This window comes from Bacillus rossius, chromosome 1, assembly GCF_032445375.1.
Source record: "Bacillus rossius redtenbacheri isolate Brsri chromosome 1, Brsri_v3, whole genome shotgun sequence".
Classification (NCBI taxonomy): domain Eukaryota; kingdom Metazoa; phylum Arthropoda; class Insecta; order Phasmatodea; family Bacillidae; genus Bacillus; species Bacillus rossius.
The window spans coordinates 39,519,224-39,525,313 of NC_086330.1; the positions used below are offsets into that span (position 1 = coordinate 39,519,224).

Consider the following 6,090-nt stretch of genomic DNA (forward strand, 5'->3'; position numbering starts at 1 on the left):
GCAACCCAACCCTTAGTGAAGCTCGCTGCTGCTAGCGAAATAAAGGCACTAATAACAGTTTGGTTTAGAACTTCAATAGACGCTGTTGCCTTGAATTTTCAATGTTCTGTCGTTTGGTGCGTCGAACACGTCTTACATAGGTTAACATATTATGAAAACGTTTAAAGAGACGCATTTGAGTAAACCTACAGTTATGTGAGAGGTAAATGTTATTGTTACGGCAAATATCGCACTGTCACACGAAATGTAAGAATAATATTACACCATGAAGCTTAGTGTTTCGTTTCCGTAGTGTAGTGGTTATCACGTGTGCCTCACACGCACAAGGTCCCTGGTTCGATCCCGGGCGGAAACACTATTTAATTTTTTATAAGCTTAAAAATAAATTCTTTTCCTTATTTGTACAGTGAGATATGTATTGTTATGTGATAAAGGTATTTGGTGTTTAGAAAAGTAATAACAAGTGAAGCAAAAGTGTATTAAAACTATAAAACTCTCTGCATATCTAAAAAGAAAAATATAAATGAGTCGGATCAGTTCAGAAAATATCTAATATGGCAAAAAAAAATACATATTACAAAATTTATTTATTTGCGACACGGACGGTGTTTTGACATCTAGCAAATGTTGACGCGATCAGAAATTATCTTTTTCTTGTAGTATAACCATTGGCATAGATTTCTTATTTGAGATAATAGTGGAGCTATTATTATCTGATAAAGACAAAACAAATTTAACTTTGTGTTTTGCACAGCTACAAAAAAAGGGCTCTCTCTTAACAAAATTTCAAAAAAGAACAACTGTGTTTAGTGTTTCGCACGTAAAACAGATCTCTAGGAGATGTAACATTTCAGATTTTTTGTGGTCCTTTAGGACATTCTTCATACTGAGCTCTAGTGACACTGAAACAAATTGTTAGCATTTGACTGTAACAACACAATTCAAACGCTTAATTTCCTGTATGGAAACCAATTCTGGTTTTTGCTTTCTATAAATAGGTACATCACATACGAAAATAGATTTTGAAAGAATATTTCCAAATAAATGGTTTGATAGATTCTTGTCCTTGGTTCGATCCTTGCTTTATAAAAAAAAATTAATATTTATGTAAAAAACTTACTTTATAATATCTTATGAAAAATTTGAAAAGAGACATACATCCTTACATACAATTTCCCAGTCTCTATCGATTCTTGTCCTTGGTTCGATCTTTGATAAGTGCAAAAATTAATTTTAGGTAAATTTATTTATTAAAACAAGGTAAAAGTAATAAATTAATTGAATAATGTTTAAACACAAAATTCAATACCTACACATTTCAGTTCAAAAAACCTTTTGTTTTAATAATTTTGAAAATAAATAAAACAAGCAATATTTTAATAAATGGATAAATAAATGATTTTTCTAATTTTTTCCGAAAAATTCGAATTTAATATAATTTATACATTATGATTAGATGAATTTTGTAGAACACGATTACTTCTTATTGAATACTTTTTGCATAAAATGTTAAAAGTATCTCCAAATAAACATTTGGAGAAAAATATTCATACCATCGAACCAACTTCAACGTGAAAACCAAAATATATTGTTTTTGATGACCAACATTCTACCAAGGAACATAAATTCATTGTAATTATCATGTTTATGTACTACTGTTCACAAAATTATTTAAAGCTATGTGGTTTTAATTTTAAGGTTTGGTAACCACAATATTTTTAAACTGTTCAACAATGTTTTATTAGTGTTTAGACAATTATTAAAACGCTATATATTTTTACCCTATTTTTGTGTAAAAAGAAGTTGACAAATTATATAAGACTGAAATAAATCATGTAAATTATATTGTTGAACTTAAAATTATAATAAAATACATTAATAAATAAACTTTGAAAATTAAAAAGGATATCATATATTTCAAATATATAGAAACATTACAAAACAATAAAAACAGTAACATAAACAAAATATTGCACATCAATAAGTGTAATAAGATTCCCTAAGTAAAATATAGTTTAATGTGAAAGTTTTTTTTAATCATCCACTTTTGAGTAAAAAGCTTTGAGATCACTAAGTATTGCACAATCCCAAGATTTTCTGCCAAAAAAGTTAACTATATTTCATTTTGGCACCCGAACAGAACATTAATTACAGAAAATTTATTCTTTAATACAGCTTGATTAATAAAATTGTGTTTCACATTGTTAACAAAAATATTCTTAAAACAAAAAGTTACAGTTATATATATATATATTACAATTTCCATATCACATTCATAAAATCAATACTTCAAATGGTTTTAAAACATTTTTGTAATATTTTTCACATATCAGAATAATAAATCAGTTTATATTGATAAGGGTTTGTAAATTTACTTTTTATACTTTATGTAATATTCTGTAACAAATTTCAGAAGGAGTTTTTTTTAAGTCCAGTAAATAAGCAAGCAAAACCTTTTTTAACTTGTTTACTTTAGTGACCTTGTTTTGCTTAAGAATATCCAAACATTTAGTAAGTTCAGTTCAGTTCATGATAAAATTATGTTTGAAAATATTTGTTCATTTGAACAAAATAAAACATTTAGGTATATAAAAATAATTAAATAAATGTTGCATTAAAAAAATTAACGTATGTTATAAGAAACTGCCTTAACAATAAAAAATATTTTTATCTGTATTTAAAGACAGCTTACAAAAATATATAAATATGTATTGTCGAAGACAGTATAATGTTTATACTACTTCACTACAATAAATTCCTTACACGTCTTCTTTGAAAGTAAAAATTACACAGAAATACAGGATAGGAGATTAATATTACCGTATTTCATTATGCATGTCATGAAAAATAACTTCGTATACATAAACAAAACTCTCTTTAACAGTTTTAGTACTGTAAAAAAATGAAGGCGATGAATAAAACACCTTCTATATATATATTGTTTCAGTAAACAATGTAACAAATAATTACATAGAAAAAGGCAGGTACATAGCATTCGTTGGGTGCGCCAAAGATTGTATTAGCACTTTTAAAATGCACAAATAAATAGTTTTCCAGTATATGTACGTATAATTTAACCTAATCTATTTATGGTTCACATTAACTCTAACTGGCCGAAAATTATATAAGAGTTTTTTTTAGTGTCATCTGTATTCAAGATCTCGATTACAATGTACACGTCCAGCCAGACAGAGAAATAGTAGTATCAAGGAGGTGAGTTAAATGTTACACCCATATGAGTGTAAGTATTAATTCACTCTTTTTTCTGGAAATTATAAAAATTGACGGTTCAATTTATATTTATTATAGTTCATCAAATTTTAATATTACGAGGTATAAGTAACAGGTAATTTATCTTTATGTGTTGTTAAATAAAAATATTTGAAATTTTGAGTTTGCTATTGAAAAGGATAAATTGATTTATTTTCAATAAAAAGTCACAACTAAAATTTTCAATGCTTCACAAGTTTCTGTCGTATAGTATTAAAAAAATTAAATCTTTTAGTATTAATTGGATTTAATAGTGATTTTTCCTCGCCTCCAGATGCAAATTCACCTCGGCTTAATTTTTTTGTTTTTATTTTATACTAATGAGTTGGCAAAGTAAATTATTAAGTTGGGACACTTTTTGAATTTAAAGTTGGTACTGATGTCAGCCCACGTAACTTTTCTCCAAGTGGTAATTACTCCAAGACTCTTATTTAAGTTCAGTCGTATTAAAATTGTTAAGCTTCGTTTGCCGAATACAATTACTCTAAATAAAATTTAAAAAAAAACTGAGTCTTCTGTTATAACTTTACACATCACTAGATACATTCAAAAATTCGTGTTATTTTCTGTTAGCAGAATAAACTCCACAGTGTTATACACAAATAAGTGGGTGTATGTTGTCTATTGGCTGCTGTCGCATTTTAACTTCCCGTTGGATTGCACGTGATTGGGTCATTTGAAGTTTGTAAGATTGGCATTGGTCTCTTTTTCTTGAGGAGGAGGAGGAGGAGGAGGAGGAGGAGGGTGGGGGAGGTAAGAACTACATGTGATCCAATGAGGACACAGTTCAGTTGTAAAATAGTTTTGCAGACCAGTCTCTCTCTTAAAATAAAGACGCGAATATTTTTTCCAGGACCTTACTCATGAATAGGGACCGGAAAAATTCGCGGGTTCAATGACCTGTAGGATGAACTCCATAGTTCTGCGTAAACTCGGTAAAATGTCACCCACTCATTGGCTGCTGTCTTGTGAGACGTCCCAGCGTAGCAGCTTGTGATTCGATAAAGCTTTGGTCGGGTGTTTCTCATCGGCCCGGAGTCATCCAGGTGAGTTGTCAGTCCAATAGCAGAGTAAAAGCACTAAGGGAAAACTATTTATATTTTACCCTATCGTGAAATGAATTCGCGCTTTCGATGACCTCTAGGATAGACTCCACAACCCCCAACATACTCAGGCAAATGCCACCTGCTCATTGGCTATTGACTCGTGACACCTGTCGACTGGGACGCTTGCGATTCGATACTTTTTTGGTTTGAAGGTTTTCCATCGGCTCAAAAGTCCTTTCAGATAAACTGTAATCCAATCACAGAAGCAATATAAAGGTACATTTGTTTGGATTCTGGCCTATCGTGAAATGAATCCGCGAATTTTTCCGGTCTCTGCTCGTGAATGTTGGTTGGTCGGGTTGACGTCGCAGGGTTGGTGAGAGGGGGTGGCAGTTCACTGGTAGTGGCGGGCCACGCCGTCGTACGACACCTGCGCGTGGTAGCCGCTGGGGTCGGCCCAGTACTGCACGTTCTGCAGCCGGCCGTCCGGCAGCAGCACGTGGTACTCGCCCTTGGTGCGCCTGCCCTCGCGCGCCTCCGAGTGCCCGAAGTAGCTGCCGTGCTTGGGGTCGCGCACGTGGTAGCCGAACTGGTACTTGGCCGCGTACTGCGAACACAACACCCGTGCCTCGAGTCCTGCTCCCTACATCCGAGGCACACCTGCGGTCGAGAAGCCTCTCTTTTGTGAAACGGTGTCGGTAAGTAAACGTAGTTACAGTGACGAAATTGTGTTAAATTTTACGCTCATAGGCCAAATGCACTGATAATGTTTTTGACGTGACAACGTCTAATAAATCGATGAACGCCGGCTGCACGCACGAAAAAAGTGTCCCGTTACGCACATTGTCCCGTTGCGCTCATTGTACGCTTGCGCCGCATCTATCTCTCTTCAACTCGATTGGAACAACCATCGATTTGACTTTTTCGAGGCACATTAAACTTGAAACACTCCCATTCGTTCCCTATTTTCCCTATCATCGTCCTATCCTTAACAGAATAACACAGATTGGAAGAAGTTAAATAGCAAACATGTATAAATGTTATACTTAAAATAATCTCTTCGTTAAAGTAATAAACATATTTGAATTAATGAGTGCAAATAAAAGTAAATTTAGCAATTAAATTGTAGATTGAATTTCACTCCTTCTTTGTATCCATACAAAATAGTGATAATTCAATAAATATGATTCAACTTTAGTCATAAAAGTATGCAATCATTTCATCAATGTTTTGTTATGACGTTGTCACGTTAAACTATCCTCCGTAAACCGACTTTACAGACAACCAATTTTTTTATGAAAGTAATTTTTTTTAATGTAACACAAATGTTCATTTAAATTACAGATACTTAGAAAATGTGCACTGGTCTAATAAAATTTTTAAAAAATGTTCGCTTTGTGTTATCCCAGTACCTCCAATAGTTAGAGTTGTTTGTAAACTGTTCCCTGAAAATCTTTCCAGTGTTTACTGCGCACATGATCTAATAACCATCTTACAACAACAAAAAGTAAAAATGTTCGAATATTTGATTTTTTTTCCCATGGTGTGAAAAAAAATTAAGCTTAAATCGATCATCAATTAAAATAAAAAAAAAGCATGAATTTTCCTAAGAAATACCCAATATTATCTTGAGAAACTTACTATGTAGTGGAGACCGGGGTAAGTTGGCGAACGGGGTAAGATGACGAATCGTATGTAACTAATCCAGAAACACAGATAGAAGGTTGGCGCCCCTGTGACCTTGTGTGTCACCATCTGCACCTACTAGGCAGGT

At 32.7% G+C, this 6,090-nt stretch overlaps 1 non-coding gene across 1 annotated transcript; it reads left to right on the forward strand.

Moving 5' to 3' along the window:
- Nucleotides 1–282: 282 nt before the first annotated feature.
- On the forward strand, nt 283–355 carry Trnav-cac (transfer RNA valine (anticodon CAC)). The gene has a single exon. It is a non-coding gene; the product is annotated as a tRNA-Val (tRNA).
- Nucleotides 356–6,090: the final 5,735 nt, after the last annotated feature.